General features: G+C 43.8%; 1 pseudogene; it reads right to left on the reverse strand.

Moving 5' to 3' along the window:
- LOC126413032 (coiled-coil domain-containing protein 6-like) overlaps window positions 1-12,718 on the reverse strand; it is a 122,396-nt pseudogene extending 109,678 nt beyond the window's left edge.
- Window positions 12,719-12,931: the final 213 nt, after the last annotated feature.

Below are 12,931 nucleotides of genomic sequence, written 5' to 3' on the forward strand. Positions count from 1 at the left end.
ATTCTGTATACAAGCAAAGATTACGTAGCAAGTTTGCCATTCAGAAATCGCAAATGAATGACGTCTGTTTGTGAGAAGACTACGTTCCTCGTGGAAGAGGGACTAAAGTCTATCAGTACATGCTAGATCTGACAATGAAAGGATTGTAGCCTATCCGGAGCTTGACAGCTACAGTGTTCAGAAGAATTATGGGAACACGAGAATCAACGTCTGGTAAGCTAAATCTATTTTGATACTGTGCACTGCATGGCTTGAAATCTTCACTTTCAATATTACAGTGTCAGGTGATTCTAAGAACGACTGACATGTCCCAGTATTTTCTAGTGACGTACACAGACGGCAGTTGTCATTTGTAGACGATGTATTCAACGAAGCACGTGCAATTCTGTGACAGTTATAGTAAGTGGAAGGGCTAGGATGTAGTGGGTATGATATTCGTTTAAGACGACCTCCATTTATTACAGCAGGAAAATCCAACAAACATTGCCTTTAGATAATTTTAAAAAATACTCGCTCACAATTTCTATATCAGAATTTTAAACTCTCAACATTTCCAGCAAGTTTATTGTAATGATCTCTCACAAAATAACAATAACAAGGATAATAATAGTAATGAATATGACAATACTTCAGATAATTTCTCACACAATAATAAAATCAAGGCAGTGTTTCAGAATGCTTAATTAAAAACAGTTTCTCATACAATTATAACAAGGCAGAATTTCAAACATTTACTTCCAACCGAAAGCAACCGTGATATAAATTTGTGACTTAGGTTTGCAAGCTAGCACAAATAAGATAAATGGTTTTGAGAATGCATCCCTTTTATAACAGAAAAGTTTTACTTGAATAGTATATAGCCATACACTCAACTTATGAATAACGCCCCTGGATAACGATTCTGCAAGGCATGCAGGTGACACTACCTGTCTAATTTACCAAGCGAGAAAACATTAAAACTCAAAACCGTTGGCAGTTATGAAAAGGTGTTCTTCCACGGTAACTTCTAGCATCTACAACCTAATCAACATCGACTCCTGTCTACGTGCCATCCCTGGCAGACCGGCGGCACAGAGAAATCAGCCACGCCCAACAAGTTTAAACCTCAGTAACAAGCGTTCTTCACCACGGGCACCTACTAGTACACAAATTACTAGTGTGATGGGGACCGCCACTGTCACCGATGCCGAGCAACATGTCAACTTCCGTCGATGTAGCGAACGGCGTGCTGCAGGAAGAGCGAGGCAAAGTTGACGCTGTCAGGCTGCAGACTCCATCCAGACAGCAGCTCCTGCGATGTTGGGTAGTGGCATAGATAAAACGTCGATATATAGAGTTATCGGTATTCCTTACACTTCTTCCGCCGATACATCGACACTGAAGTGGCGAAATCGAGAGCCGACATTTTATTTTACGTTTTTTTTTCAGAATTTTCGATGAATATTTGAAGTTGTTCTTTAGGGATTGTGGTAGAACATAATTTTATTTTCACAAGCTGCGACATCGTCGCGAAAGAACACAGTGACCCGTATATGCAATAAGTTTCCTTTAATTTACGTCTATGGTCACAATCTTTTTTGTTTAACAGATTACCGGTTTCGGTCTTTAATAACTATCATCAGATCTGTTAGGACTTTGTTTTTATGAAACAGATCTGATGATGGTTATTAAAGACCGAAACCGGTAACCTGTTAAACAAAAAAGATTGTGACCATAGACATAAATTAAAGGAAACTTATAATTTTATTTTCACTGTGTGAAGGGTTCTTACTAATTTTTGGGCTTTCATCAGGTCGAGTCTTTCTGTTTGACGGTGTGAAACACTTATAGATGGCATAGAGATGAAGTCTGATTGCTTTGGGGGCTGGTGCTGTGAATGGAATAACAAGACCTCCGATGTGAAGAAATAGGACACCAGTTGAGTTAGAACAAATTTTAACACAACTAGTGTGCTGTTTCTTCGCATCGGCATTCTTCCAAATCAGTTACTGAAATTGATGAACAAAAACCTAAATGTCAAGATTGGTCGTTGCAGTGTGCGGAGACATGTGAGGCAAAATGCTGTTTCAGTTGCCGCTAGATGCTATCAACAGAAATTGCAACATTTAAGTTCACCTAGCAATTTTGACATTACAACTTCTGTGTCGTCGCCTTGTCACTGTAGGCTTGTTACCATGGTAAGCAAGAAGAGGATATTGTTTGGTGGCCAGTACCCTCTTTCTATAACACAACTGCAAGCATGTATTAACTGGGACCGAGCGAGGTGTCGCAGTGGTTAGCACACTGGACTCGCATTTGGTAGGACGATGGTTCAATCCCGCGTCCGGCCATCCTGATTTAGGCTTTCCGTGATTTCCCTAAATCGCTCCAGGCTAATGCCGAGATGGTTCCTTTGAAAGGGCAAGGCCAACTTCCTTCTCCGTCCTTCCCTAATCAGATGAGATCGATGATCTCGCTATTTGGTCTCTTCCCCCAAACAACCCAACCCTCTTAACAGGGTTCTTGAAGGTCAAGTGTTGTGGTACAAGCTCTTCCGTATTAGCCTACGTTAGCCTCACTGCTGGTGAAGCAGAGGTCCGCTATGCACACTGCCCTGGTAGCTAGTTTCTGCCTAAGACTGAGACTCTGTCTGTGACTGCAAGTGACTGGGCTGCAACTCAAGACTCGATGCAGTGATTCCCTGGATGACTGACTGGGCTCTCCGGTCGGCGGCTGGGATCTAAATACTGGCGGTCGAGAGGGCGTTGGCGGCGCGTTTCTTGCGAGTTTGTCTTGGGCTTTCTTCGTGATAGGCTAGCTTGCTCCAGTGCGTACTATCGATCTCCTCGCAGCCCCTTTGCCATTCGGAGTGCTGGCGACAGCTTGCATCAGCACATCCCTCCACCCCGAAATGCTGCACTGCTACCGTGTAGTCAGGCTGCCAACCACAATGGGGAGGGAGGCAGCACGCTGGATGTAGAGATGAACTGGGAGCCATAGCTATGGAGGACAGCATACTCCTGACTGTATCGTGCCATCTGGCTTATGAGGCAAGAGGAACATTCTCTGGAAATCTGCTGCCAGAGCACACGTCTAGGGCTGAGGGCGTGTCCTAGAGCGATGACAGCGACGGCGACGGAGATGGCGGGTCCAGGTCCATGGGGTCGTCGAGAGCGGACGGCGGGGGCGAGGGCGCATCGTCCATCCGCTCCACCTGGGGTGCCCTGGTGGCACCAGCGGGCGGTTGTGAATGCCGCGCGGTTCCATGAAGCCGTGAATCTGGGGGATGAAAAGCATCAGGATCACGGGGAAAATGACATGCGCCAACCTGGTTCTGGTGGCGGCGCTGAAAACCATCGGGACCTGCAATCATATACATAGAAGAGCCAACGAATTTCTTTTCCAGCGCCCACAGTTGCCGTAAACCCTGAAAATAACGAGATCGTGCTGCGCAAAGCGATACTTGCTGGTCCCGCTTTCTGTCTGGGACATTGAATGTTATTGCACCTATAATCATTAAATCACTGTAAAAGTTGCCACAACTACACTTAAATTTACACTTCCTAGTCATGCCCCTTGGTTCTGTGTACCACTGATGGTACGTTTGTTCCAGCTTTCTCTGCAAGCGAAAGAACTGATACCTGGCTGCAGCTACTTGGATATGCTGGTCATAATACTTAGTTAATACAGTGATTACTTCGTCATAACCGAGTTCGTTGGGAAACGCAGTTGGGAATAGTTTTTGTATTACCTGAACACATGGGACCCCGCAATCGAAAGAAACTATTGTAGCTTAAGAGTACCTTGAAATCTATGAACTTAATAATGTGCTTGGAACTGTGTCAGGTATTCGAGCCATTCCTCTTCGGTGTCGTTTAATTGCTGGGACGTTGGTATGCTAGTCGGTGGGAATTGTTGGGCTGGTCGATCGGTCGGTTGTCGTGCGGCAGACGCAGCTTGTGCAACCAGTAGTTGTTGTACCGTCGTCAGCAGGGTAGCAATTTGTTTGTTCTGAAACTGAAAAATTTGTCTTAGATCCATCACATTGGCATGTATTGCTGAGGCGTGAGGCCGCGGGCTGGAGGGAGTAGGGTAGCCATGGTTTACATTAGTACGTTATAGCAAAAAAAGCAAGCAAAGCCTCTGAAAAGAGAAATTTGATTAGTTCTGCGGCTACCCTCCCGGAATAGGTGCAAGAACACAACAACACATCAGCAAATAGAAATGAGCACCCCTATAAGCTGCAACACAAGAGAAGCAAGCAAAATCTACACTGAATTATGATCGTCGCCAGTTTTGTGTCGTGTCGTTCTCATCGTGGGCTTGTACTACTGGAAGCAAGGAGAGGATGTTGTTTGGTGGCCTGTATCCTCTGTCTATAACACAACTGCACGCATGTATTACCAGGGTTCTTTATTCACTTAAACAAAAAGCTACTTAAGGTAGTCCAGATGTTGTGGTACAAGCTCTTCCGTAGTAGTTTACGTTAGTCTCACTGGTGGTGAAATACAAGTCCGCTATGCACACTACTGTGGTCGCTATGTGCTGTCTGAGACTTACGACTGCAAGTGACTGGGCTGCGACTGAATATTTGACTCGGTGACTCCCTGGATGACTGACGGGGCCCTCCGATTGGCGGCGGCGATCTAAATACTGGCGGTCGAGAGGGCGTTGGTGGTAAGTTTCTTGCGAGTTTGTCTTTGGTCTCTGTCCCGATAGGCTCGCTTGCTCTGGTACCTACTATCGATCTTCATGCAGCCTCTTTATCGATCGGAGTGCTGGCATCAGCTTACGCCAACGCAGAAACTGCTGGGTCTCTGGCGTTTGCAGAAATGGAATAACAGGGAAGTCGACATGAAGTGTTCCAGACAAATCCGACGTGTGACGAAATTGAACGACGGACCCATGGGACACCTTTTGTTTTGCCACTTACCTGCAGTTACCAAAATCAGTACTTAAATATACAACGCTAAACCTTCAGTATATTTACAATGTGCAGCCGATATTTTCTATGAGTGATACATCGATACTTTTTCCGTCGATTTATCGATGTATCGATAATATTGCCCGACATGTCGTAGGCTGATAATCATATTTTTTTAAATATCGGAACATCGGATTCCCGATATTTTTTAAAATATCAACAGTCCTAGTGTCCGGTAAGCCGCTGCTGTAACAAGGCGGCGCCACACTCAGCCCCGCACTACCGTGAGTTCAGGAGAGGCGGGCGCGGGAATTCAAGTCGCCGAAATCTGTGGCGAACACAGCCAGCACTAACGCGCCATCTTAACGCAGTGCAAGTTGCAAGGACGGTGAGTTTAATCCAAAATGGATGTACCTTTGGTCCTGTTCCTGTAGTTGCCAGTGCCTCTCCATGAGTCATCCATATGTTATGGGCACACAACAGGGGAAACAGGTCAGTACAAAAGACGAATTGGACACGATCCCGGACGCTGTACAACCCCACGTGGAGACCGACATTTGACCATCTCTACGTTGCGGCGTCTTACGGATCTCGCCAGAGCACCGATCATACCGTAATGAACAGATTGCGAGGAAGGATGTTACGACCCAGACGTCCTGTTCGAGTACCCAGCATGAAACGACATCTTGCAGCTCGCCTTCAGTTAGCCGTCCCCATATCTAGTGGCTACTTCGTCAGTGGCGAAGGTGCGACGTGGTGGCCGTGATCGTGTGTGGAGACCCGTGATGAGCGATACTTGCCAGATGTTGTCCAGGAAATCGACACATTTCCAAGGTTCGGTGATGTTTTGAGAAATCTTCAGTGTGGACAGCCATACGGATCTCGTTGTCCACGGTTGCCTCACTGCCAGGCAGTACATCGAACAGATCCTGATGGACCGTGTGTTGGCTGCTGCACACAATGGTGGCCGTGAATTCCTTCTAATGCTATGGTCTGTGTGGCGAGCATAAGGAGAGGCGTCTGGACATCGAAGTAATGGAATGGCCGACGCTGAGTCACGACCTAAACCCCAGTCTGCGTATGTGAGACATGTTTTAAAACGGTATTCGTGGTCGTTCTATTCCGCCATATACTCTCCAAGAAATCTGATGGGCTCTCATTGCAGAATGGGCACAGATCCACAGTGTGGACTCTGTAGACTTGTACGGAGATTGCCATGTATGTGTCAGGCAGCGATAAACGCTCACGTAGGGCATATACGTTATTGAAGCTGCCAAAGGCCAACGTAAACGACCAAGGCGGCGCAGTTAATTATAGTTTCCACTTTGTTTTCGACATTTATCGGACATTTCATTTCTTTTTATGTCAAGGACCTAGGATGTAGTATTTTCTTGTTTTCTCAGGTTTTGAAAGCTAACGTATAATTTGGTAATTATTGCTCAATGTAGTATGGCAGACGCCCTACTAATTAATTTGAGCAGCGTTGTTCCGCAATATTACTGCTCTCGTTGGCCGCTTTGGGGGACCAGTACACTCCGTTCACGTTTATTTTTATCTATGTATTCTTTTTTCTTTTTTACACGCTCACAAGCTGTTGTGCCACGCTCATAAGATCTGATATTGATATGTCGGCATTCTCTCTTTTCTTTCGTGAATACTGCGTGATTCGCGCACGCCAAGCGATATGAAGCGAGTCCTGTGACGCCTTGTGTTAGGAAAGATGATAACTGCGACTGGAGGCTGACAAATACCAGTATTCCAGATACCTGTATTCAAAATCGGTGTAACAAATGCGATAAATAGAAAAATTAATCGCAAGACAAACAGACATTTTTTGTGGGCGTGAATCCATGAAAAAAAGACAGTTAGAAATAATGTCAGCCGACTCTTTGCTGATTGTTAATGTAGAAGAGCTGAAATAATGTTTAACGTAAAAATGTTTGGCTTGTCTGCTCCTCTGTCTTGTGTAATGTTATGAAAGGAGGTGTATTAATATTCTGTTTCTGCCTTAAAATATAAACAGGCAGAGAACAGTACTGTTTTTAAATCAAACATAATCCTGATTTGTAATGTTGATTATGGTATGTTATTGCTGTAGGAATACGTGAGATGTATTCGCAGTTGCGAATACGGACAACCATCGCTTGTGTAAGGGAGTGACGACAACGTAAATTTGTTTACAGGTATTGGGTTTCATAACTTCGCAAAGTTTCATAATTACTTTAAAAATTAGTAAATTTTGTTACATACATGTATTACAAAGATGGATAATAGCAGTTCTCACTTTATTCCGGACATTGCTTCAAGTATTTTGCCGACAAAATGAAAATAAGCGATAAAGCGTAACACAACTTCGTTATATCTTAATTGACACAGAATACGACAATTTATGATGTTCCTACCAATTGACTGTGTAAGAGGTCCATGATTAAAGAATTTGTTGCTAGCGCACTTGAGCAGATGTAATTTCGATGGATTGCTCAGGCGCTGCCTGCGATATGTAAGCTATAAGAGAATCTTAGACCAGAGAGCAGTGTTGTCAGCAGTAGGAACTGTGTAGCAGTAGGAGTAACTAGTAGCTAGCAGCTGTGTGTGTGTGGAGTTGGCTGGGCTGGTCGTGGGGAGCGATGGCGGAGCCTGAGCGTTGTAGTATAAGGTAAAAGCAGCCTCGCGCATATGTAGTATTGTTATATCAAGTCCCAGTAAATGTTTTAAAAAAATCTCTTAATAATAATCTTTCTCATAAAAAGTAACTTTTGACAATTATTCATTTCAATTTAAAGAATTTACCAATTTCTCCAATCATTGGTCATCCCGATTATTGAAAAGAAAAATCAGTTGTTTCTTTTTATACATGACAAATCTATCGGCCAGCATTGCACTCGGCTGTGCCAGAAAAATTTCTTATAGGAGCAGATATATATGCGTTATCCGTGGACCTTATTGAGGCAAGAATTTTCAATTTATTCAGAATGATCTTTCAGGGTCATGACGCAGCACTGCTGACGTCCAAAATTTACGTTTAAATTCACAGTCAATTATTGAAAGGTTATACGTGAGCCACAATTTTTTATTGAGAGATTAGTTACATTTTATTATTGATAGGTTACGCAATTTATTTTTTGGGAGGTTACGCTAAATGTCAATGTTATAGTTATATTTTTTTACTGTTGGGAGGTTTCGGAACTTTTACTGTTAGGAGGTTACACTAAATGTGAATATTATTGATAATATTTTATTGTGGGGAGGTTACAACTGAACTTCGTAGGTTTGATATGTTGGTATTTCATAGTCATTTACATATTAAATCATTCGCACGGGAAAGATTACTTTTTGTGACATTACAATTATCTTGTTAATTGCGGTCTGGGCTATGATTTGCCCTTAAAGAACTGAGAGTTGTGAATCGATCTGTTCTATATGCTTTCCGAAGCAGTCTGTTGCGTTTCATTGAGGCGAGCACAGGCAACTTGCGGTCTTGCGTTATCTTGTTGAAACATGTCACAAAAACCTAGAAGCTACGTCACAGCAACTTGGCTGAACGCATCGAAAATGGAACGGCTGCCGTCCAAATTACCAGCTGTGGGAGCAGGAGATTATCTTGTTGTACACCTAGTGCCAACCAATAACATTATATCGGGTGCCGTGCCTGAGAGAAGATGATGAACGCAGTCTGGCAATTTTCTTTCTCCTCGCAGCCTCCACAGACGGATACACTTTCTTAATGCTGGACACAGAGCAGGTATGCGTCTGAAAAGGCGACTAGGTGTAACACCTACGTCCATTGACGTAGTTGGGCACGTAACTGTCGGCGACCTCTCTCTTCCGCCACTTCATGGGACACCGCATGTGCGGTCGCCGTGCTGACAGTCCGTGTTGCTCCAGAGGCCATCGCTCTGTCCGTGCGCATTTTTCTCGATCGTAATATTACTGTACCTGGGGGCGAGGACGCTTTGATCGGCTTATCGTGAGTTTTTATCGTGATAGTTGACGAGGACACGCTGAACCACTTGATAGGCTCTGCACAGAGAACTTCAAGGCGCTGATACTCCGATACGTTTTCCTTAGTCACCACTGTACTTGTGTCGCCATAACAGACGCCAAGGCCTTGTTGGTTTGTCGTCTTCCATTTTTTTCCATTTTTGTCGCTCTAAATTTCATCGGTGGGAATGGTCCGAATAAGGTCACCGAACAACCTGTGATCGAATACTGAGAGCTGTAACCTCATCTTCTCTGATTAAATTGGGTGTTGGCTCTGCTCTCATTTCTATATTTTTCTATTTCTATATTATTCTATTTCTGAGCATGGCTGCTTTGCGAGGAGAGCTTCGCTTGGGAGAATCGCGTGTGGTCGGGCCAATGAGTTCCCAGAAAGTTGCGGTACGCCTATACATCAGCCGGAACGTAGAAGCCAGTGGCTTGGCAAAAATTTGGAGCGACTGGCTGGAGTCAGGCAAAATACTTTCACTGCTGAGTAATCGTACTGGTCGCCATCTTGGCACCAGGCATGTCCATTGTGAGGCTAGCGTACTGGGTACGTGACCTTTTGACACTGTGGGTGCCCGAGAGACAGGGGCCACACGTAGATGCTATTTTGCAGTGCTCGAATGCAGTTTCTCACGCCTCTGTCCTCCCGCGCGCGGCAAAAAAGGAATGAAATGTTTGGCGGGCTGGAGATGCTTCATGCTGACATCACAGAGCGCCGCTCAAACTTGGCAACAATCCTCCCCAACGGAAACACATTTTGCATAGTGGTTTTGAGGGGTTGTGCTTGCCATACGATACGAAATTGACTGGCGTACAATCTCGAGCAGAGCCAAGAGTGGAAGTATTGGAGCGTGGGAGGGGGGGGGGGGGGGGGGCAGAGGCGCGCGTATTTTCCAGAGTTGGTGCGCTGAGGAGAGTTTCCGAGGAGTCTTACCTGGGTCTCCAGAGAGAGGTCGTGGCGACTCTCCTGGATCGCCAGAGAGAGAGAGAGTGTGTGTGTTTCATCATGGAGTTGAAGACCAAATTCTTGGTCGACAGATTACTGTCACGGGAGCCCGGAATATGGTATCTTCCGAATCCGTGACTTATCGGGAAAATATCCGCTGTCGCAGCATGTAAATGAGGTCGACGACCTTGTCTGCAGCCTGCAGAGCATCCCAGTTTTGATAGCTGCAAACAAACATGTTTCCTATGTCGAGGTAAAGCATGGTGAGCAATGTCCGGTCCTTATGGGCGCTAATAGCACGGATCCTGCATGGCGTTGAGAAGGGTCGTCTTGGACCCATGGATTCCATATTCACATGGCATTCATGGGGTCCGTCAGAATACTCGCAAATGGCAGTGCCGATTTAGTATACCAAAATTGCTCATCTCTTTGACAACTGTTTGATAACCCTGTCAAACCAGAGTCTCCACTTCCATATTTGTTGCTTGGCTCCAAGCCACAGAGTCATATTTTGTAACAATTCAGTAAAAACCAAAATAAATTCCTTAATTACTTTTTTGATGTACTGCTTTTAATTAACTGCATGAAATGTAAAGTTTTGCTACTGACATAGTTTTACTGCAGTTAAATATTCTTTTTACCAATGTGAAAGAAAGCCTGACTGTTTAAATACCTCTTTTCCTCTTCTTATCTTCTCTATATGTGCAATTTAAGTCGCGTTTTCGCGTCCGTCTATATGTCCAGGCTAATCTCTGGAACTGCTCTAGAGATTTTGATATGGTTTTCACTAATAGATACACTGTGAACGTCTCTCTATAAATAATTCATAAATATTTCATACAAATTATATGAATTCTGATGAATTAAAGTGTTGTTGGTAGAACACCGCCGTTGCCACATAGCATACAGCCACCATAACTCGACGGTGTAGCAATGTTTCGAGAACTAAGCAAGCAGAAACTACTTTGATCTACTTTGCATCTGGTTTTGTGGTCTAGCAGTCACGGTTCGAGTTTTTCTGTTGAAAATATTACAGCTCCTCTGTCCCGAAGCCCCATTTACCCAGCGAGAGGATGTCTGCAAGTCCTATCACGTCCCCACTCCTTCTTTATCTCCGGCGTTATACCTAACAGCTTACTTTCAGTTTTACTTGTTTACGGATGCACGTAGTTTTATTGCCTCCACACCTTGTTAACTAAGACTTTCGTACGCTTTGTTAAAAAAAAATGAAGAAGGAGGAGAAGTGCTAGCTGCCGACGTCTTGCCACTAGTAGACTTTAGTGTAGTGCGTTGTATTTATGCTTGTAAAAATAAGGATGTTTTGCCTATTTTCACTCTGCCTTTTAACGTAGCATTCACCTCTTAATGACGTGGAGATACGCATTTCGAAATATAGTGATAGTTTCAGAGTGCCAATTTCTGATTCCCTCAGATTAGCGATCGAAATTCACACTCTTAATTCACTGCAATGTCTTCGATCAAAGGCAGTGACACACTCAACTTTGAATTACCGTAATAAATATGAACAACAAGTAAAAGATAAACATATGATCATCAGGCTGTGATGTGTGACGTATAATTTGAATGTTCAAATTTTTTAACCAGTAGTTTCCCAGCAATTGTCTGTGAACAAGTGTACAGCGAAAAAACATACGAATCCAAAAATGTATTGTTTTATTTTTTATCGTATAAGTAAAACATTTTCCTAAAATCTACTTCAGCAAGTTTACTTCGTTTACATACACTAAACTGGTTCAGCAGCGTAACGGATGACTTACCGTTTTGTTTTCCTTGACAGAACATAGATGTGGAGGCGATTCTTTGCAGGGCGAAGAAGTGTGCCATAAAGAGTCTACGTTCAATAATTGCGATAATGAGTCTGAACAATGCATCGTACTTGGGTGCTAAGCTTCACAAGCTAAACATTACATCATGCTAGGGGTTTATTTTGTGATGAACGCCACTTTTACACGATGAAAAAATTCAGCTCTGCCACAATGTAATTTTTTGTCGTGTCTGATTTAAATTTACCTGTAGAAAGAGTGCCTGTTCATTCCTTTAAATTATATCTACTAGAAAATTGCAGAATGCAAATTCCACAAGCGTATTCCAACTTGCGATATTGCAGTTCCTGTATTGCTAAGAAGGACGATACAATGTTCCTTCAGACATGCATGCAAGTCCGAAGGAACAGACACTGTGGCGACTACAGCCGTTTTCTGGAACTGTATCACCGTTGCTTATTTCTCGAGGCGACGCGGGATCTGATACTGGCTGGTCCATCCACTTTTCAGCTTCAAGGCCGTCCATTCGCTTCCACTGTTTATTGACAAGTGCTTCCTGTTCTTGCTCCAAGGTATTCTCGAATTCAGCCTTTTCTTGTCTACGCTGTTCCAAATTGTTTGTTTTTCAAGAGTCTCTGCTTCTAATATTTTCTATTTCTCTCATAACCTTATCGACCAAACATTCCTGTTCTTGTTCCAGCGTACGTTCCAGTCGGCATTTTTCTTGCGGAAACTGGTTGAGCTTCCTTGATAGGCTGTTCGTAAGATATTCTTCTTCTTGTTCACAGTGCTACGGCAGGGTCTCTTTCTCCTTCTTCAGGGCCTGAGTATTTTTCAAATGGATGTTTCTAATGAATTCTTCCACTTGTTCTGCTTTATCTTGGAGTATCACAGATGCTTGCATAGTCATCTGTTCTCTTCTTGCAATGCCTTCACCCTTAATTTATAGTTCCCCTATTCCACTTTAAGCACTCAGTTCTGCCAGTGCAAGGACTCTGTTCTTTTTTGTAATTGTTGCCGAGTTATGAGGGCCGTTGGCATCATTGTAGGACCTACATCGATGGTAGTTGAGTCACTCTCACCATCACTATCTGCCATGTTTGCTTAAGCCCAACGTCGGCCTCGATATAACTTACATGGCCCAGAGTCCGATGTTTCTCTTACCTTCAGCCTTTGGCAATCCGTGCACGACTCGCGGCTAGACCCCTACTTCCATAAGTCGTCGTTCTTGTGTCAAAACATGTACTCGCACGCTCATTATGTATTTCCCGTACAAGTGAAGATATTTTAATTGAAAGTCGTTGCCTGGTA

This window comes from Schistocerca serialis, chromosome 7 (assembly GCF_023864345.2).
Source record: "Schistocerca serialis cubense isolate TAMUIC-IGC-003099 chromosome 7, iqSchSeri2.2, whole genome shotgun sequence".
Lineage (NCBI taxonomy): Eukaryota > Metazoa > Arthropoda > Insecta > Orthoptera > Acrididae > Schistocerca > Schistocerca serialis.